This window comes from Arvicanthis niloticus, unplaced genomic scaffold (assembly GCF_011762505.2).
Source record: "Arvicanthis niloticus isolate mArvNil1 unplaced genomic scaffold, mArvNil1.pat.X pat_scaffold_403_arrow_ctg1, whole genome shotgun sequence".
Classification (NCBI taxonomy): domain Eukaryota; kingdom Metazoa; phylum Chordata; class Mammalia; order Rodentia; family Muridae; genus Arvicanthis; species Arvicanthis niloticus.
In genome coordinates this window covers 1-22,600 of record NW_023046047.1, presented here as the reverse complement: position 1 = coordinate 22,600, position 22,600 = coordinate 1, and the positions used below count along the sequence as shown (strand labels likewise).

At 38.8% G+C, this 22,600-nt stretch overlaps 1 pseudogene across 1 annotated transcript in view; it reads right to left on the bottom strand.

The window, feature by feature from the left end:
* LOC117702053 (neprilysin-like) overlaps positions 1–22,536 on the bottom strand; it is a 71,006-nt pseudogene extending 48,470 nt beyond the window's left edge. The window contains exons 1-3 of the transcript XR_013070294.1: positions 22,241–22,536; positions 18,301–18,471; positions 17,584–17,619 (exon numbers count right to left, since the gene is read on the bottom strand). The product of XR_013070294.1 is annotated as a neprilysin-like (transcript). The remainder of the gene's footprint in view (positions 1–17,583; positions 17,620–18,300; positions 18,472–22,240) is intronic.
* Between the last annotated feature and the right edge of the window lie 64 nt (positions 22,537–22,600).

Genomic DNA, 22,600 nt, shown 5'->3' with positions numbered 1-22,600 from the left:
GTCTAATTTGAAGCTAATGTTTTCTTTCTGCTGTTGTTCTGCTGTAAAACCAGATAACACGCACACACAAACGCTCATGCACGAGTGCCCTGGATTTCAGTACCTTCAATTCTAATGGTCCTATAATGATAATTTGTTGTTGGCTTTCCCCAAAATAAATGAAAATCCTCAGGGTTATCTCATAGTCCATTTCAGTGAGTGGCTCACAGCCAAGAGAGGGCCAACAGTAATTTTCCTCTAGAGATGCCTTCAAAATTCCAACCAAAACACATGCTGATAATAAAGAAAAGCAGTGTGACGGTGTTACAGTTAACTTGAAGTGCCATGAATCTAAAAATAGTTTTGCTTTTCTAGGTGTGATTTGCATTTTGAATCCTAAAAGACTGCTGGCAAAAGCTATTAGGGATAATACTGACATTTAAATGATATATCACTTAAACTACGGTACAAAGTTTGCTTATAATGATAAAGAATAACAATGTTCCTTTTTAAACACTAAAGCTCTGAAAGGTCACGAAAAGTCTTCACTGTTCCCTTGGTAACTCTTGGATAGATCTCCAGCTCCTAGACCCACCCATGTACCTCCTGTTTAAACAGCTTATTTTGAGTCATGTGTTGGTCAAAGATGACCAACAGAGTTCAGTGATTTGCAATTACGAAGAGGAACTCAAAGCATCCTGCTCTTGCGTCAGTTTTTGCTAGGGAGTGGTACATAGAAAGGTCAAGCCAGGTCATGATGCTTCGGGAATGCTGTCAAAAGGTAAAATGCTGTCAAAAGGTTCTTCCCTAGTGAGCGCTATTAAACTGTGTATCTATTAATAAGCTAAGAACTGAGGTGACATAAGACTGTTTAGCTCCATACATTTCTATTTTAACTAAGTAGATTGTCCTTTTCTATTAGAGAAGACCTAAAGAATTATGCTAAATGATTTGCCTTCTCCAAAGGAAAGGTTTCTCCTCAGGAATAGTGGAAACACTCTGAAACTTTTCATTTTATTTCACCAAAATTTTTATGTACCATCATTGACACAATATTATTTGTTGACGAGTAAACCTTGGTGGAAAAACAGATGCAATCCCAAAGCTCAGAGAACTGTAGGCTTTCATCTTAAATAAGATGATTTTCTTTCTATTGCAAGAGAAGGGAACCGTAATACATTGTCTGTCATGCAGCTATGAAGGGTTCCTTGATTAGGCTCAGGGCTCGTTTTCAATTCTCCAACTTACCCAGGGATCAAATGACAAGAAAATTCCTACTTTATATGTCACCTAAGGTTAGTTGTTTGCAATGTGCTCCTGGAAACAAGAGAGATGTTACATATATGAAGGAGGAATTTGAATTGGTATTTTATGAATAAGGCAGATAGGGATAGAAGACTATGGTTGTTGAAAGCAGTCATGCTTAGCAATATAAGGGCATCTCAAGTGAGAACTCAGGGGTTTAGATAAAAGAGCAGAAATATTGAGAATCATGGGGACAGAGCAAACTGGCACTGAAAAAGAAACCTAGGCTGGTTGAGACTTTGGTCTCAGAAATTGGCAGTTCTTCCCCAAGTAGATGGTTAAGTGAAAACTCTCTTGACGACAGAAAAATTGTGGGCCCAGAAACGTGCATGACTACTGAAACTGTTTCCTCATTGGCCAAAATCTAGCTTAGGAGAAAGAGTTCGAAAGGCAAATGAAATCACAGGAGGAGAGATAACTACTAGTAAAGGAGATGCATCAGCCAGAAACTGGCAACCTTTTCAGGTTCATGCAGAACTACGAAACCTGACTTCCAGGCAGGACCTCGGGAGAAGACTGAAAATTCTTTTTCCCTGCCCAACTTTGTGGATCAGGTGCACCGACAAATCACCTAGCATAGGCGAATGGCTGGGGACTTCAAGATAAGGCATTGAGGAACATGTGCATATATTCTACCAACTTCTAATAACTGTGCCATGTTCCTTGTTAGTTACTGAAAATGGGATGGTGAATAAGGTCAAAATTATTAAACTTACATTTCAGTAAGGTGCAAACCACACATTGTTCAACTGGTACTTCTAGGTAAAGTATGTAATGTACTCTGGTACTGAAGAAGGCCTCTTTCTGGTTTCTCATTCATGATATCTGAGAAATAACTCTGAATGTATCTTGAGGTGACCCAAAGATTATTAAAACATTGATAATTGTAAGAACACTCAGAATAAAGATTTGAATCCCACTACCCAGTACAATAAAAACTAGTCCATAATGGATACTCCCCCAAAATCTTTTATTCTTAGTTACCTTAGCTTTATCTGTTGTCTATAAACTAAAACCCACACATAAATAAAAAATGCCAAATAAAAAATGACTGTCATGTGCTCATTTAGTTAAATAGGCAGTATCTGAAAATTATGAACTTTATGTTTACTAAATAAGGCAAAATGGATTCCTCCTTTCTTTACAACTTTAAAATTCATAGATGTAGTGGCAATTACCTGATGAACTGTCAAGACCCTTGGCTTTCTTTGCTGGACTGCAAAGAAACAGTTCCTTCTAATGAAGGAACACTTCTCTATATTAAAAGTTCTCCATTTATATAAACAGGACTGGTGGTGGGGTTGTCAGAGCAGACCAGTGAGACGGAATACTGGTTTAGAGAGATTGTAAGTGATCAAGCATGGAAGAAGCTTCCCACTAAGAGCAACAGGAAGAAGCAGGTCATGAGCCGAGGGCAGCTGGAAGGAAATGGCAACCAGCAACTTAGGTGTGGAGACCTAAGGAGCCTGCAGCAATTCAGCTTCTGGGTAAAGGTTATGAGGTGAGGAATCCGGCTAGATTCAGTCTCTCGGGACAAAAGAAACCAGCAGAAACTCACTGGCCAGATTGGGGAATGAGCCAGGAGTGAAGTCCTCAAGAGACTAGACTAGAAACCAAGGACAGGAGCAGGGGGTCAAAGGCAGATCAGGCACAGGGCTGACTGGATATGGAGACACTGAGTCACTGACCTTGGACCCAGTGAGCCCCAGGCTGGAATGAAGATGAGCTAGCTCTTAGGCCTCACATGGAGTATTGGTACACTGTCAAATTTCCACATCTCTCTGCTTATTTTCAATGACTTTGTGTTCTTAACCTTAGTTGGTATGAGTATATAGTGTTTTAAAATGGGTACGTTTATTATTCTTCTTTTCAAGGTTTAGCTTGTGTCATTTCTTCTCAACATACTGTCAGAGACTTGCTCCAGAATATGATGTACACTGTTTTTTTTTTTTTTTTTTTTTTTTTTTTACAAATTCACAGGTGAGTTCACAAATACGTGTATATTACATTATAAGAGTCAAGGAACTATGAAGAAAATACATTTTAAGTCACATATATTGTTGCTATTTTGATTCTTGCCTTCAGTTAGGATAATTTTAATGCCTCTATACATGTGTTTTTGGAATAATGAGCTCATTTCGCTTCAGAATACCGAAGGTAGAAAAAAGCATCTAAATTTCATCTGATTAAATTCATTATACCAGAAAATTAAGCCAAAGAATTTTACAGATCTTGGGGGAAATATTTGTCAGTAATGACTTGATCACCCGTATGATTATAAGTCTTTGGCAATTTGAGAGTTTTGTAAGAATTCCATTTGCTCTAGCTAGAGGGAAATTTTTTGAATCAGAGCTGTGCAGTGCAGTCTACACAGTGGAAATCTGCTCTGAACCATTGAGTGGCTCCTTGGAAGAGTGACAAATGAGAGCAAGGGTTTAGAGGTACCAAGGTCTAAGACGTCCAGTGGAAAGTTTGCTGATAGCTGCATTTGGGACCTAGGGAATGAAAGGCACCTAGGGATCTAACTTCCTCTGACAAGTCCATGGCCCACACAGTCTGGTTGTAGCAGAAACAACACAAAGATCAACACAAGTGAAAAGCATTGCAAAGGTTCTTCCGTCAGTGAAAGACAGACATCTAGACAGCCAGAGAAAGAAAAGTAAGATAGCAAATCGCTGAATTCTGTACCACTAGAGTAGGCAAAAAGAGACTGCATCCACACCATGCAGATACCCAGGCTTTGCACCCAGATCCAGGCGAGTGGCATTCCTGAGGGACAAGACATCCATCTTCTTCATCTTCTTATACACCTTACCTTTTGCTATTTTTTCTTCTTTATTGGATATTTTATTTACATTTCAGATGTTATCCTCTTTTCCCACCCCCCCATTTTGCTATTTTTAATTAAATTTTAAAATTTCTATCTTACTTTGTCCTTCACCATATGTCTGTGTAGGGTATAAAAGTTTAGTCCATTTCTCTTTCTTTTGCTTTTACAGTCGCCTTACTTCATTTCTAATTTTGTAGGCCATCTTTGTCCTGCCTTTGCTGTGTTCTCTTCCTTTCTGTATTCTATTCTTCAGACAAGCTCTCCCATGGGTATAGGTGAGCTTGGTGTTGTGGTCTCCCTGTTTCAGTGTCCCATGCAAGGAATGTTTCTGGTTGTCTGATGTGATTTTGCCACTTTCTCTTCTTCCTCTTCCTTTGGCTGGAGTGGCCCCACTTCTCCATGTCCTTACTGTTTCCCCTCTTTATTTACTTCTGTCTCCTCTATTTTTCTTTACTGCCCCAAAGCCAATTTGTAGTCCCACCATGCTTATTTAGTCTTTTAGGGCTAGCCCTTTGAAATGAGTGTCCTGGTATATACTTTGCTAAATGTTCCTTTGTTTGCTCAAATCTTTTGAGGTTAGAGGAAGTGATTTCAATTCATTACTTCAGGGCTATCCTTCAGTTGTGGTTCATTATTTCAGGGCTATCCTTCAGTTGTGGTTGCTTCTGGGCTTAGTATTCTATTCTTATGGATTAGAATTAATCTGATTCACAGAATTAACTCATGATGATGGCTATATTACTAGAAGATTTACAGAGTCAGTGTCACCCCCATCAAAATTAAGAATAGGCATCACAGAAATAGGGGAAAAATCCTAAAATTTTGAACAGCCAAAACAATCCTGAGCAAAAATGAACAGTGCTAGAGGTTTTACAGTGTCACAAAAATGTAAGTTTATATTATAACACAGGGTGACAGTTACAAAATCAGCATAGCACTATCACCGAGACAGACAGACATACAGACTAATTGAATGGGACAGACCAGCTGGCTACAAACCCACACAGCTACAGTCACCCAACTGTTAACAAAGGTGCCCAAAATATGCTTTGGAAAACAGATAAGTCAACAAATAGTTCTAGATACACTGGACTTCCACACATAGAAGAAGGAAAACTGCTAGATGCTGTCTTTCACACTGCCCAAAAAGTTAGCTGACAACCAGCCAAAGACTTTAACATAAGGCCTTGAAAAGTCTAAAGTTGTAGAGGGAAACACTAAGATAACGCACAGGCAATGACTTTTGAGAAAGAACTTCAGTAGCTCAAAGAATAATTCCAGTAATTTGCAAATGGGATTATGTGAAATCAAGGAAGCCTCTGAAGAACAGAAGCAAAAACTGCATGGGGACAGCTTACAACATGGGGAAGATCCTTGCCAGGTACACATCTGACAGAGAATTGATATCTTAAACTATAAAGAACTCAACGAAACAATCTAATAAATAATAGACAAATGAAAAAACCAGACAGACAGTTCTCAAAAAGTAAAGAACAATAAATAAATATATAAAATTGCCAATAAATATGTAAAATCCTTATCTTGTAGCTGCAAGGAGCTCCAGTTCAAAAGGACATTGAGACTCCATCTCCTCCCATCAGGATGGCTATTATTATTTTTAAATTAATTTATTCACTTTACATCCCAATATCAGTCCCCCTTCTCCTGCCACTCCCTCTTTGGAACCTCTTCCCCTTCTCGTTTCCTCTAAGAAGGGGGATCCTCCTGAGGATCATCCCCCTTCCCCTTCTCCTCTGAGAAGGGGTACCCTGCTGAGGATCATTCCTACCCAGTACATTACCTCAGTACATTAGTCACTGCCAGACTAGAGGACTAGGAGCATCCTCTCTTACAGAGGCCAGATAAGATGGCCCAGTTAGGGAAATGGGATCCACAGGCAGGCAACATTTCAGGAATAGTCACACTCTAGCTGTTGGGGTCTTGCATGAAGCCCAATCTGCACATCTGTTACCTATGTGTGGGGTTGGGGCTAGATCCCGTTCATGATCACGCTTTGGTTGGTGGTTCAGTTTCTCAGAGCCCTAAGCATCCAAGTTAGTTGACTCTGTTTGTCTTCCCATGGAGCCCCTATCTTCTTTGGGTTCTGCCTACCAGATACACAGGGACAAAGATAGAGCAGAGTTGGAGAGAATGATCAACCAAATAACTAGCCAAACTTGAGAACCATCACATGGGCAAGCACCCATCCCTCACACTACTAATGATACTATGTTATGCTTGCAGACAGGAGTCTAACGTAACTGTCCTCTGAGAGGCTCCACTCAGCAGGTGACTGAGACAGATACAGATACCCACAGTCAAACAGTGGATGAAGCTGGGGGGGGGGTGTCTAATGGAAGACTCATGGTAGCCATTATTTTTTTAAAAATGCTGGTGAGAATCCAGGGGGAAAAAAAAGACTTTTCTAGTGTTGTATCCAGTGCTGGAGGGGGTGTAAATCAGTACAAGCATAATGGCAATTATCTTAGATGTTCCTCAACTATTAAAAACACAATTATCATATATTTCAGGTATGCCAGACCTGAAAATGTATCCTGCTGAATCTAAATTAGCACTTGGCATTAATACCTGAACATCCATATTTAGCGCAGCACCATTCACAATAACCAATACAGAATCAGCCTAGGTTTCCACCAACAGATGACTGGATACAGAAATACAATGGGGTTTTATCCAGCCATAAAGAACAAGGAAATGATGGTGTTTGCTAATAGTTACCTAATAATTCATTTCAGCAAGCTTCCTGATCATCTAGCCAGCACAGTGACTCTGACTCCTTTGTTTCCTTCATGGCTAAGACATGAAAGTCTGTAATCAGACTCCTGGGGGTGAAGAATGGAGGGGAGCAACCTGACTTCTGAATTGCAACAACTGTTTGTTTTTTTAATTCTAAAGAATGATCATGCCTCTGAGAAATGTTTAAACAAACACTTTAATAAGTTTCTGATTAATTTTGAAGCTTTATCTGGAGGACAGAAAGATACATTTAAATGAATCATTAATAATTCTATTACCACAGAGTCCCATAACAATATGCCATGCAGTGGGCCTGCCAGCATCTTCCCTGAACACACTGTTTATGCTTTCGAGAGATATAATCATCTACGACAGCAGCACGTGAATCAAACCCCTAATCTGTATGAACAGATCATGTGGCACGTCCTGTGATTCTCAAACCTTAGTCTTAATCAGCTAATGCGTCCCTCCCTAGAAAAGTGGCATCCTCAAACTCACCCCTAGATGGAAGAAAGGTTTGGTCTGTGAGAGAAAAAAAAATTGGGGAAAACATTTCTGAAGGCAGCTTCTCCAAGAAGATAGGAGTATGTGAAGTTCTAAGCCTGCTCCAGAAGGTGCTTTCTAATTCTCTGGCTTAAGCGAAATGGCTTCCTGGGGAGCTCTCTCATCTGCACTCTATCCTGAGACAGTACTCAGTGTCAACCTGCAAAACCAGCATTCTATTATCACTGTGCCAAATCGGAGTCAGCACGCTACAGCACTTATTAAGGTCTCTGCCATTCAATCACCCCAGCCTCCCCTGCTTTATCTGTCATCTCCTGACTCCTGAGGCATTCATTTCTGCTTATTAAAGGCTTTGGCACCCTCCTCTCAGTCTGTGCGTCCACACCTGTCTTTGCAGGTGGCATTGGGGATGTGTGAACCACTGCTATGATGGAGCTAAGAATTTCTTACAGCTCTGAGCACTCCTGACTATCACCTTTACTCCACATCAGCGTGTTTTCTCAGCATTCTGAGGTGATTGCCAGCCTTTTCCAGGATTCTACTCAACTTACATTTACTACAGCCAGCTGTGAGAACAGAATTGTTCTCCTCATGTACAAAACTGTGAAGTGGTGACCACTCACTCAGCTTCCTATGCTTCTAGCTCCTCATGTGCACTCATTTGAACCATCACTGTCTCCAACCTCCAACACCCAGAAGAGAGGAAGAACAGAGAAAGAGGAGACTCCTTTAAGAGGTCTGCTGGCACATTCCCCCTGCCCCTAGAACACTTTTGCTATAGCGGTCACCATTTCTGCATCTTCCACCAGAATCCCTGACATTGTTCTTTCTGCTTTAGTATTATCTTACTCTGGCTCTCGGCTGTGTTTAATCCGATTGTGGATTGTGTAGTCACTTCAATTTTGACATCTGCATTTCCATTTGCTTGAGTGACTTCTCCCCTGGATGGCTTGATTACAGAATTGTCCGTCTCTTTTGAAAGAGTTTCTTTTCATTTCCAAACATGTTGCTTTATCCAATGTCATTCTGGGCTATCTCCTTCCTGGAATCTCAACTGTATTACCCATGGGACAATGATTTTATCTTCATCCCCAACTTCCTTGAACCCCACTACACAAACAAAATACAATTACCACAAATTTAAATGACCTCAAGGCAAATTCCTGCCTACAGGTTGCTTACATATTTATACATTCTTCCTTGGGTATGCTGGCTTGGTGGGCGGCTTCACCCACCATCCAGTCTTCCAAGTCAAATGCTTGTATAATATATTTTTTTTACTTTTTCTTATCACCTTGTCTGTTTGTCTGAAGACTATGTCTAACGAACTCTATATAAATGCCCAATTTTATGCATTAGTATATGTGAATATTGTAACCTCAGAACTAGGCAACTGTAGTCCTCATCCAGATCAGTTTAAGAGGCTTAGTTCCTGTCCCTAGCCATTCTTTGGTTATAATAAAATATACAGTGATCCTTCAGCACCGAAGAGCATGTCACATGTCTCATTTAAAACTATTCTTTCTCTGATTTCCCATTGCTGCAGAAAGAAATTCTAAATACTTTAAAATGGATTACACAGCCCAGATGATGCTCCCCTCACTATGGATGATTACACAGCACAGTTGATGCTCATCTCACTTGTCAATGCCAACAGTCAACACTTCCCCGTTTGTCACCACCACAGCTCTTCATACACATCATTTCTACCTTAGCCTTACATGCATCCTCTCAGTATCTCAGTCTTGACATGCTTCCCATCACACTCTGCTGTGTCAGCTCTCCATATGCCCTTTGACTTTGCTGGTCTTATCAAGCTCTTTCTCGCTGAAAGGCTATTCCCTGCTCTAGGTAAATATTTGCCTTCGTATTAATAGGATAATAAGGATGTACCTTCTTTGAAAAACACAAATGTCTAGGAAATTCTTAGTCACACTAATATCTGTTTATTAAGTTGGCTTACATTGCTTTTCCTCCTAACAGAAAGAACACTAAACTGGAAAGACAGTGTTGTGTGTAGCTATGTGGGTATGTTTTAAAACCTTCTCAAATTATTCCACTAAGGTGCTATAGTTGGAAATCATGGTTTCTTTATTGCTTTTCAGACTCCTTGGCACAAATCAACATGCTAGGAATTTGCTAAAATCACCACTGCAAATTCAGTAAGGCTTAGGTAGACCCTGGGAATGAGCATTTCTGAATGTTCCCAGCTGATGCTGATATGCTTTGAACAAACATCATACTCTGAAAAAGGGATTCAGCCATTGTCCTCCTGCCTCAGTCCTCTAGATTACTTACTTTTAAATTTTAATCAGGGAGAGAGTAAGTCTTAAGGACCAGCATGGATGAGCACAGAGTAGTTAGATTTCCTAATGAGGATGGGCATTGGGAGATTCTGTGTTATTTTTTTTTTCTTTTTCTTTTACAGAAGGTGGACTTAAGTGCTTGTTTCTGCTTGAGCTCATTTTAACCTGGCCAAATGCTATACTGTCCTCCCCTATGTAATTAAGACTATAGCTACCAAAGAAAATACCAAGAAATGATAAAACACCTTTAACATTAGAGTATTCAAAGTCAGTCTCTCTTTTTTTCTCTATGGTTTTATGTGTGTTTGTTGTTGAGTACCTATTTCTACTGTCATAATGTTTATTTAAAAATAGTTTTATTTAATTTTCAATGAAAATATTTAAATGTTACATTTGTTATATTCTTGAAATAAGATGGTAAATAAAACATACCTGAGCCTATACCCATGGTGCAGTTCCCCAGAAGATGAGCAGTACGAAATGAGCTGTCATTTGTCTTTGCTTTTTAGTTGTAAAATGAGACTTTTTTAATTTCAGTTTTGCAGATAAGGAAAATGAAATGCAGCAAACCTAAAATGACTTAATTAAGATCACCCACCAATAACACAGGATGTGGCCAGAACTTACACACCAGCTCTCTGATGCTAAAAGTTTCTTAGTGGAAAAAGAAGGCAGGAAGCTTTCAGATGACTGAGCTTTAATTATTCATGACACTTACATCTCTTTTAAAATGAAATTTGCAAACTTTTCCTGCACATTTCTCTTGCTGGAATTGGTTCTTTTCATCTGATTATTAATTGGTATTATTCCTAAACTATGTATCAACGAATAATCAAAGTGGGTCTCCTAGTTTGATTTATGTTGCTTTGATAAAACACCAAGACTAAAACTAACTTGGGAAAGAAAGGGCTTATTTGGCTTACAAGTTACAGTCCATCATGGAGGGAAGCCAGGGCAGGAGCTCAAAGTCGAAACCTGGAGGCAAGCAGATGCCATGAGGGGTTGCTGTTTTCTGCCTTGTTTCCCTGTCCTTGCTCAGTTATGTTTCTTAAATGACCCACACCCAGCTGCCCCGCAGTAGATAAAGCCCTCCCATAGTAATCAACAATCAAGAAAATGCCCACAGATACATCCATAGGCCAACCTGATGGAGGAAGTTCCCCAAATAAAATTACTTCTTCCTACAAATATCTAGATTTCTATCAAATTTGCAAAAACAGTGACAATGGCATTTCAGAGAGGTGTAAAATAAATTTCTATTTGTTTGATTAGAAAGAAAAGTTGGGGTTAGAAAAAATACTAAAGAAATCTAGTTAATACAAAGAAGCCTATAATTGCAGGTTAAAAACAAATCTGGCTGACTTCTACCAGTTAAGCTGAAAAAGGGCCTTTTGCATCATATCTGTCTCGGGAGGACAAACCCTGGTGTCTTTTCCCTGGTGGCTGCTATATGTGGGCCTACCAATCTACTGTGTGTCAGATCAGATGGTCACATATCTCTGTAAGTCAAACCTCAGGAGATGGCAGCCATGCCTCCAGCACCCAATTTTGAAATCATTTAAATTCCTTGGTTAGGTTTCCAGAGACTTCTCATCATAATAATCCTAATTCAGTCAGTTAATGATGGACTCATTCCAAGATATGCACCTTTAAATGATTTCAGAAGACATTGTACAGCATAGTCATAAGCACAGTCATACTTAGTTTGTACAGCATAGTATACAAACTAAGATGACTGTGATGTTACAGAGCAATGTGGTCCAGCAGGACATACACATGTTGTATAGGCACCTCATCATTGATTGAAGTATGCTCTGCACATGACTGACCAAGCAATAGGAGCTATTCAATGTATACTTTCTAGCTAATGTTTTGTAGTGAAAACTGAGTCGTTAATCTTGTGAATCAATTATCATAATATGAGAATTACTTCTTATGTATGGATTTCTTTCTCACACTTGGAGAAGGTATTTATTCAGCTATTCTGGAGAATTCCTTTAGTAGGTATTATGAAAGGATGTTTTAAAAGAGAGAGAATACTAGGGTCTAAGAACAGAATAAAAATACTAGCCTACCCCCCACTTCTCCTTTGCTAAATGGTCTTAAAGAATGACAATTTTAGGACTTAAGTTGGGAAATTTTCCTCTGATGATTCTTTTTAATGTTCTATTTTCAACTTTTTTCATATAATATACTAATTTTATCATCCTGAGCTGCACATCAGGCAGAAGAATTGACAAAGAGCACCAGGCTGCCCTTTTCTGTGCAGGACAAAGCAGGACTTCAACAGCACATGGTTGTTACCATGTCTCTCACTCCTTCTCAGTGTTTTCACAATCAGGACCCTCATAAAATCAGTGACTACAGTAAATGTAATGTAAATTCAACATATTTACAAACACATGATTTTTACAGCTTTAACGCTGACACTTGAAGTCTAAGGAAACCTACTAGATACGATTACTCCTCACACACTAAATGATTAATTTAACTTATCTACATTTTTCATCCCTCAGCCCCACCTAAAAAAGGTATGTTATGCTAGTGTTTTAACTTTTTCACAGATGATAAGAATGTGTGTGTTGCGGCTAAGGGAATTGGCTCCCTTTCTTTAAAAAAGGATTTAAATGAAGGATGTCAATTTGTTAATTTTGACTGGAGACATTTTAAGGAGGTGTAACTACTGATCTCCTTCAGTACTATGTATATCAAGGAAATCCCCGGAAGTGAGTTTCTCCATGATACACTGAAACCTCCTCAAAGACATGTTCAGTACACTTAACTGCCTGTAGGATTTTTTTTTTCAAACGCACATAATAAAACAGCCTCATCTGCTCTAGAAGCTTGGTGCAGGACTTGCAAACCCTAAAAGTCAGCTTACAGTCCTTCCTGTATTAGTGTACCCCATTTTTCTACATGGAGTATACATTGTGTTAATGGGCAGATGACAGAGACTAGAGTCTTTAGGGAACAGAGATGCCCTATCAGAAGGTGAGTTAGTGCTAAGGTACTTCATCTGAGGTATTACCACCATCTGGCACTTATAAAAATGACCACATATTGGAATATTCATTTTGCTTCAGACTTGTAGGCCAAGGCATACAAAAATGATAATGAAATCAGAATGTGAATTCATTATCTCACTGTGATAAATATTTCAAGTGGACAGACTATCCCCTTTCCTAGCGTTGGTAATTAACTCTTCATCAAAGTCTGCTTGGTAAGCACAGAAGTAAAGTAAAAGAAAGTCCCAGATTATAGTCTATCTTCCCTCTTGCTCCATCCAAGTCTTTATGCTCTCCAGGCCTTTTTCTCAGTGTTCCCTGGCAATTGTACAGTGTATAAACTGTACGACAGAACAGTTCACTCTTCTGAACTCCGTGGCTCTTGTGTCTTAACCTGGATTCTCTAGATTCTGTACAGTTTAGGGTCACTCTGCCAACAATTGCTTCTTTGGAGCCTCCTGTTGGGTACATGGATGTATCCTTCAGAGGTACATAAACAGAAATTTAACCTCCTTAAACTGAGCTATGGTGTCTAGAAATGAGACCTTTATAAGAAGGAGATTGGGATTTCATCTGGTCAAGAGGATGAAGCCTCCATGATGACTTTATAAGAAAAGGAAAGATGACAGAGTACACCTATGTGTGCTCCCTTTCTTTCCTCGGATACTGTAGTGCTTTGCACGCATGAAGGCATCAACTGAGCCATAAGAGCTGGTAGCCAGATAAAGTTCTGTACTGTAGAAAGTAACCCAGGCTCAGATATTTCATTATAGTGATGCAAAAATAGACTAACAGATACCTGCATTAGTCTGGAATTTTCTGTGTTATGATGGGGTCTAAGAGATATTTAAACATTTCTCCACCTAGATTCCATCTTTCTTCATCATCTTACATTTTTTTTTTAGCCCCACATACTAGCAAAAGAGGAAGCATCTGTGCCTCTAAACTGTTACACAAGCCTAGAGTTTTGAAAGTTTCAATCACTCTTGATCTCCATTGAAACAACATAGAGAAGTAGTTATGAGTACAGGCTCTGGAGCCATGTTGCCTGGGTTGAAGTCCTAGCCCAAGTCAGTTCACCTATGAGAAGAAGATATAATAGCACATACCTCAGACATATTATCTTACAGTTCTAGAAGTCAGAAGTCTACAAAGGATCGGAGAAACTAAATTTCTTCTGCATGCTTCGGGGACACCCACTCACTCTGCTTTCTAGACTCCAGTGGTAATACTGGCTATAATACTGAAGTCTCTGCTTCCCTTGCTCCTGTGGTGGCATAGATGCTCTGCTCTCTTTGTCTTATAAGGACCTTTATAACTACACTGGGCCATCTTTCCATTTCAAACTCTTTAGTTTAGCCACACCCACCCACTCCACCTTTTTAAAAGCCCTGTTGGCATGTAAAATGATGTATAAGGAATATATTCGGAATCAGATAGGAGGATGATTATTTTACTTACAAAATGAAAAGACTGATGACATCAGGTTGTTTAAAACAGCACTATTCTACTGACGTTATTCAACTGCCTTTAAAGAACATTTGATAATATATAAAGACTTTTTCTTTTGGGCCGTTGCAATGGGATGGCAGAACTTGCCACTGAGCAGCTAGTGGCTAGAAACTGGGAGTGCTGTTGAACATTTTATAATGCCAGCATCCTCTGTGAAGAATTGCCCATACCAAATGTCAGCAATGATGAGATCAAGAAACTTTGACTTAAAACATAAGATTTGGGAAAATTTTTTTAGTTAGAAAGGTTACAGTGCAAAAGATGTCTGTTACTGAACTTAGAACTACATACAGAAATCTACAGAATCGCATGCAAACTCTGTCTCTCTAAGTTTTTCACACTGTTAAGTGTCAAATAAATGATAAATGACATCCTTTTATGCTAAAATTTCCAGCTTTGCCTTACCTTGTTATTTGTTGAGTAGTGTTTGTTTTATTGAGATCTGGCCAACCTCATGGAATCACATATAAGCAAATAAAAGGATGCACTGTAAACATTTCGTTATATGTATTACAAAAATCACAGATGCTCAGATCCAAAATATATAAATCCCATAGACTTCAGTAACCAGTTTTCCCCTCAGTGTGGTTTTCCTTCTAGTCCTTGAAATACACTTGTCAGGAAGTTCCTGCACACTGGAGAACATTAGAACCTTGTTTTCAATTAAAGTAACCATCTTGTCTACTTCTCAAATTTTAAGAATTTCTGTGCTCAGGTTTGAACTTTCCAAGTCACTTAAAATGACTGTAGAATTGCTACTAGGACACTCTCCTTTTCTCAACACATTTCCTGCCTTTCTTTTTATCACCTACTCTTCTCTGCTCACTCTCGTATATTCCTTTCTTCAGTCTAAGATTTTATCTATTGATTTCTTTATTTGAAAAAGAGTTTCAAATAAAGTGACAGAATGATTCATAGATGTGTGTGTGTGTGTGTGTGTGTGTGTGCGTGTGTGCACACGAGTCTGTCTGTCTGTCTGTGCATGTGTAAGAGCATGAGAGAGCAGAATGCAAACATGAAGTGAGGAGCATGTGATCTTCACCCTTTTCTCCTGGTAAAAAAAAAAAAAAAAAAAAACAGTAGCTCTGAATCAGAAAATGTCCTAACAGCTTGTAGCCCAACAGAGCAAAGTGATTTGAAGGCCAGCTACACCACAGAGGCTGCTTCTATTGCCTTCACATGTCTCTGCCAAGACAATGCTCTTGAAACACTTTATACTTGTCATGATTTCCAGGTTATACTTTTAAGAATAAAGGTTAAATAAAGTTTGGCAGATTGATACTTGGCAAACATTATTTAAAACCCATATTCTTAAATATCAAGTCACATGTAAGGTTTCAGACACCAGCTATCACTTCATGAGGTGGTTACTACTACAAGACTCTACCAGATCCCTGGGGAAAATCTCGTGTACAGGTTGTAAACATCTGCTTATGTAGTCAAAGAATCCAACCTTTTCAAAAGGAAAACGCAGGAAGAATGATAGAAGAGAAGGAAAAAACCTATGGGTTAAGAGATTTAAGAGCCATGTCAAGTGTCCTAAGGACAGAAGAACTAACCATTACAGGTCAGGATGTAATTCTAAGTTTCTTAAAACAGGAGCATATGCCAGGACAACTGGCAGAAAGAAGGAGGAATGGGAGGACCTGGGGAAGGAGGAAATGGGAACCTCAGCGACCTCAGCTCATGTTAACTTTTCTGTACTGACCCTAGGCATCTCTCAACCAGTCTGTCTGTATAGTTATTTCCCTGGGGAATAGAAACATGTTTTTGTTTCTGATTAAAACCACTGGACAGGAAAGTGCATGCTGTTAGACTGAACAGTAAATGGCTATAATCCAGTCTACAACCAGGTCTTTCTTAGGCTCCCTGTGTCAAACACCATGATGGAGGTGGATGACTATCACAATAGAGACCTAGAGCAAAGTATCTATTCAAACAGCAATGCAGATTGCCAAAGGGCACACACTCAGCACATTAGACCGCAGCCTAGAACCTCATGGTAATTTCCTATAATTATATTGCCAAGTTTAAAGAATAACAAACGTCAGATAGGAACAGAGCTGACTGCCAAAGGTTAAGGAGTGTATCCCAGGGTGTTGTACCCAGATACATCTTTCTTCTCCTTGTAGAAAGGTCAAGAGCTCTTCTTGTTTTCTCACAATACAGTAATTGCTGTGACTTAAATAGCTGCATGAATTTCTATTCCTTATCTTATTTCTTCTAGTCTAATTATTAATGTCGTCTTAAGTTCATCCTCTGTTACTCTTTTTTTTTTTTCTTTTGGGGACTTAAATAGTCCCAAAGTTTCTACTGTTACCCATAAACTAGGAGATTCCAAAGCCCAACTCTTACTTCTCAGGCATCATTTCTGCTATTTCCCACAGTCCATCTTCACCTGGAAGTTATGCCTGGGTTATAACACACATATCATAATTTGTCTCCTGGCTTCTGTACTTGTGTGATAGTTGACACGGTCCTCCTCAGTCCTTTGGATTCTATAACACGACATCCCTTTCAACTCAGTCATCTCCTTCATTTAATTTACCAACTCACTCTTGAGTCACCCAATTCACCATCACTGTTGGTCTTAGCACCACTGGGTTCTACCACAGACCAAGTTCTGCAGCTCATGCCTGCCTGACCATGGCATCTCTTCCTTGCTCTCCCCCTCACGTGATCTCTTCTTAGTCAGCCCTTTCACAATCATCTGTCAGCTGTTGCTCAGTCACTAAGCCGTTCAAGACAATATTCCTCCTTTATCATGCCTCTCTACTTTTATTGCTTTTCAAGAGCATGGTCTTGCACGCATATGTGTTATGGATTAAATCTAAAGCTGGGGGAAGCCAAATAGTCCAGTGCTCTACCACCACATTGCATCCCCATACCCATGATTTATTCTTTTTTTCCCCTCTTGTTTATACTTTTCTCTTTTATAGTTTTAAAATCTCGAATCCTACCTCACTCCTAGGCCCTTTCACATCTTTACCTCCCTCCCCAACCTTCTCTCTCTGTCTGTTTCTGTCTTTCTATCTCTCTCTGTCTTTCTCCCTCTCTCATGAATTGTATGTCATTCTTTTCTTAATTCACAGCCTTCTGATTACTTATAGTTAATCACAGGCTCACCCGTCCAGTGTTCAATTTATCTCTCTAACTCCATAGCAGGAGACACAAAACAGATATAATTTGTTATCATTGTAGAGTAGTGACACATCTCAGAATATTTCAGTTGATTAATTTACTATTATATACATTTTGATTTTTTGTTGACATAAGTTCAATAAGCATGCATATGAAAAGGGTAAAAGTACACATCTCCATTAACAATTGCTTTTTAAATGTTATATATTAACCGCAATCAGTAAATGAAAAAACATTTTCCTACCTGATTTTATGCAGTCTGATGATTTGCAAATACCATCTAGAAAAAAAGAGAATAGATCTATAGTATTGATAATAACATTTTCCAGGTTATTTTTACCTTGTGTTATTAAAATTTCTGCCAATTAGGTAAGTATAATACTAAACATTATATACTATTTTTACTAATTAAAAACTAAAGAAAGAATAAAAGGGAAATGCTAAATTTAAGGATGGCTACAAAGAAAAAACACACTGTTGTACCATATTCACCAACTAAACTCTGGAAATATTAAATTAAAGGAGCTGAATGCTTCATTCATCATTCTGCAATCATGTTTTCCCATTAAAGAGCCAACTTTTACTAAGTCATAGTGCAAAAAAACTTCCAAGACTCAAATTTCAAGTCCTTAGACTCCCATGAAACTTTCAGAATTTCAGTGACACAACAGAAATTGATTAATGGCTATTACTGAAGCTTGACATAAAATTGTGTATATTTTGATTAAACAAAATTACACAAGTCTCATAAACATGAACATACTGAATATGCTTTGCAATTAATAACTTAGCTCTAACATATGGATAGTGTACTTTAGTTTTCATTGCTTTAACATATAGATCTGGATCTACTAAGTGAATCTATGCATCATCCAAGTGTATCGAGGTGAACGGTGAAAGGATGCAAACAGGACTGGTTCCCTTTTGCACTGGCTTCTGTGTGGGCGTGGGAGACGCTCACCATCATAGGTTGCATAGAGAGCAATCATTTGTCACAGCTATGATAGTCAGGAGCAAGACAAGCACAGAGAGGCTGATCTCCAGTGGAGTCCATCGCTGTTTCTTCTTTGGCTTTGGAGCATTGATATCAGTTATATCCATCTGACTTTCTGATCTTCCCATCACCTAAAATCTGTAAAATATACATATAAATATAAAACCATTATAAATAGACAATAAAAGCATATGCAAGCATTTTAGAAGAAGCATATCTGTATGTATATGTATGTATGTATGTATATAGTTAATATGGCTAAATAAGAGTTCAATTTATTTTAAATTAGAAAAAACTCAGTTTGCTTAAAGTCAAAATATTAAAGATAGAAGCAAAAAATATAAAGAATATACATACACTCTGATTGGTCCTAGGCCCAATCAACTTTTCTATTCTTTTGTTTTTAAATTACACACACACACACACACACACCACACACAACACACACACACACACACAGGTGCATGAGATTTTAAGGAAGAATATACCTATGTATATCTATTACTGAAGATCCCAGAAAGAGTTGTTTAAATACTCACATTACTTCTGATATTCATGAACAAATAATTGTTGAATCATCATTAAGAAAGTTTTAAACTCACTCGTATGAACTTTAGACTGTTAAAGGTTAGCTTCATATCTTGCTCCAATGGTTTCTTTTATAAGTTAAAAAAAATCAATGACTAATACCTTAAAGTTTTAACTAAGCAGAAATACAAAATGCAAATACAGATAAAAACCAAAAGGATTAATGCTTGAAAGTAGTTATTTTACCTTGAAAACAACTTGTATTTTTAAAGTTCTAAATTACTTCCCCTGCAGATAAGGGTATCTCTGAATGGGTTAAACAGCATTTTGAAGATAGTTACTAAATGGACAAAAAGTGTCTTATATTTCATAATGAAATCATCAATATTTATTGTGTGATCGAAAGAGAAAAAAACATGATTAAGAAGATTCTCCTTTGTAGGTCAGCATATCATTTGCAGAATATATAGTTAACTTATAATTAATTAAAAATATTAATACTTCTAACTCTAAGCGGGGTTTTTGGAGTTATTTTTAGATGTTAGGTATTTTTTTTATGTTTTATACATTTGCTCTCCTGTTCTCTACAGAGTGAATGTTAATACCCCAATTCCACACTCTGGAAAGTTAGAAAACAGAAGACTCAATTAGTTTGCTCGAGCTGACACAGCTAGGCAATACTACGTAAGAAACATTTGGCCACAATTTGAATGTAACAGTGTCATGTAAAGTAAAAGCTACTTTAGACATTCATATAGACATTTATGGTGAAAAACTAAGGGTATACATGGCCAAGTATTACATCCCATAGTTTCTTTAGAGGCCAGGTGGTTCTTTAAAAATTTCTGAACAGAGCTTGCAGCAGCATCAATCTTTATGCATGACTTCAAGAAAGAACTTACACAACAGGTTAGCTGGTTTGGGCTCAATACAAATTAACCATAGAACTTGGCTGCTAGATGAAGCCATTGTTCAGAAATGTTCTCATCAGAAAAGACTTTCCTCGAACAGTTACACGTCCTCAGGGATGCATTTGTAGAAACTGAGGCACTATGCAAAGTAGAAAATGACTACAGATTTGAAGTATTGTTGAGACTCAGCAGAGAAGTAGAGATTTGTTTTCTCTAGTGACATATCAATAATAAAACACACATGGTCAGTAAAAAACTGAATACAAAGTCTTAAGCAGTTCGTCCTCCTGATTATATTATATTCTAAGCAAGGACTATCAAATAAAAATACTTTACTGGACAATGAAAACCGTGTCTGTTCAATAAAAGTGGAATGTAATGTACCTGAATGGTGAAATGCCTTATTTAATGGTTATGTAACTTATGTTAGCTTAGCCTCACGGCTCCTGGGGCGATGATATAGCATTGCATTGATCGTACTGCTGATTTAATAGTAGTGGTGGCTGAGCAAAGAGAAGACAGGGACAAATTTAATACTTTCTCCTTTAACAGAGAAGTAAGCATAAAAGAACAGATTTCCTGGACCCCTAGAATTTGAGTATTAACACATCTACTTGAGGATTTTCCCACTGCCCTTAAAATGTTTAAATAAAGAGCTGCCTTTTTATCTGTTTCTTTTGTCTTTTTGTTGTTGTCGTTTGTTTTTGATTTTGTCCTTTCTAGAAGCCCCAATCAGAGCTAGTGAGTCTGTAAAGTCAAGCTTGGAGCAGGAGCGACCGATCGGTTTAAGTCAAAGTGCTCTCTGGCGCCACCAAGCTTCTTGGAGAGGGAAAACTGGTAGGCGGGCATTTCTCAGTTCTGGGTTACTGCTTCTTGACTCCCTCTTTATCCTTGAGCAGGGTGACAAGGTATCTGGATTCTTAACAGTTAGGTATATAAAGCTGTAGGAGAAGCTACAAGGAAACAAATAGTGTAATGTAAATAAGCTATTTAGTCCTTTAACCTGCATCAAAGGAAATCATTTTTAAGTAAAAATTTCGTTCTTCATCAACCCTTTTTTGTAAAGATTTTGCAACTCTTCAGAAGTCCTTTTTTCCTCTTAGTACTACTTTTTTGACATTGGTCGAAAGCAGAAATGCTTTAATACTAACCTCCTTATTAACTTTGTCCTTCATTTTCACTTAATTCTAGACAATTCATTATCTTGTAATAAGAAAATCCAAACCAGAATACCCCAAGAAGGAACAGATCACAAATCTTCAGTTACCTAAAGATCCAATCTAACCACAGCCAAACACCTTTAAAAAATCAGTGATGCAGAGACAGGCAGATCAGAACACAAAACATGGGACAAAGTCAATGCATGCAGTAGAATACGCAAACGCATAGCTAAGTTCTTAAAATGTTTCACCTGAACTGGAAATTTGTTAAAGCTCTTAAACTAAGAAGCAAATGCCAACACAGACAATATGAGAACAGAGAATCTGGAGTTCAGACTCAACAGAAACTCCACGAAACGTCAACTTGGCAACATCAGCAAAAGAACACAATGCTGTTTTGTTTGGGTATAAGGTATTTCAAGGCATCAGCATCAACAAACGTCAAATTATGAAACCTGAAATATAACTGATCGGTTAAAGAGAAAGGTGGAGCAAAGCAATTTTCATAGTCAGGACACAAATGATACTGCGACAATACATGTCTGTAAGTCCCCGTGGTGGTGTTTTGGGGTTACAGTTTGCATTAATAGAAATTGAGGCAGAGTAGAAAGAAGCCTGCTTCATATTTAGATTGTGTCTGAGGAAGCTGAAGTAGGAAGTAGTATTCAGAAGACAGCTTGTCCCCCCCCCCCCGCCCCCACCACATTAACTAGTAGGTGTTTCCCCGGCCTGAAGTGAGTTCTGACATGAAAAGTCCCATCCACATTACTCTCGTGTACAGTGTGGCTATACAACCCAAGACAAACAACGTCAAGTCCCAAGCACAACAAACATTTTTGAGAGCTTGAACAGAAGAAGAAAAAAATAAAAAATCCAAGGGCGTGCAGCTACACTCCCTCAGGGCCAATCTGCCGATAGCAGCTTCCAAAAGCTGGCGCTGCAAGTCAGTTACTAGTTTTCAGTTTAATAAAATCCATGTGAACCGCTTATGGGCAAGGGATAGACGTGACCGAGAGACTCAGAGGAATACCCGTTTATAGTTACTCTCATTTTTAAAGAGTATAAATAGATCGTGATAGGTGAAGTAGGAAAGGGTCTTAAAAAACTTCCATCTACAACAGAACACCCCCACCACGCGCCAGCCAACCCTTTGGCAGATTTAAGCATGAATTATATAATAGGAAGCTAAGGTTCGAAGCACGATGAAGAGGTGGGATTGTGAAAAGACATTGAGGTTAAGAAAATTAAAAACTAGAAAAGTGAGTTAATTGAGGAGAGAATCCGATAGAAACTAAAATGAAAACAAACCTTGCTTTTTACAATAAAAACAGTGTCTGTACAGCGGAATGGCCAATTCCCAGCCCCCAAATGAACCCCGGTGCAATTTGGTAGCGCTGCTCTCGGTCACCAAACAGAACTCCTGGGCGTTCCTGCAGGAAGCTATGAAAATGAACCTGGAGGTGACCTGACATCACTCGCAGGGTCCTCCTCCAGGTCGCCCTCTCGGCCCCTTCCCTTCCCCACATTCTCAGGTCCCAGTGGCGGCTCCCGCCCAGGACACGCCTCCTCCGCCCGCGGCGACCAGGCACCCGGCGACTGCTGCGCGCGGGACCTCGGCCTCTGCCCTTGCTCCGCGCGTCCCGGACCCCGCCCTCTCCGTCCTCCTGT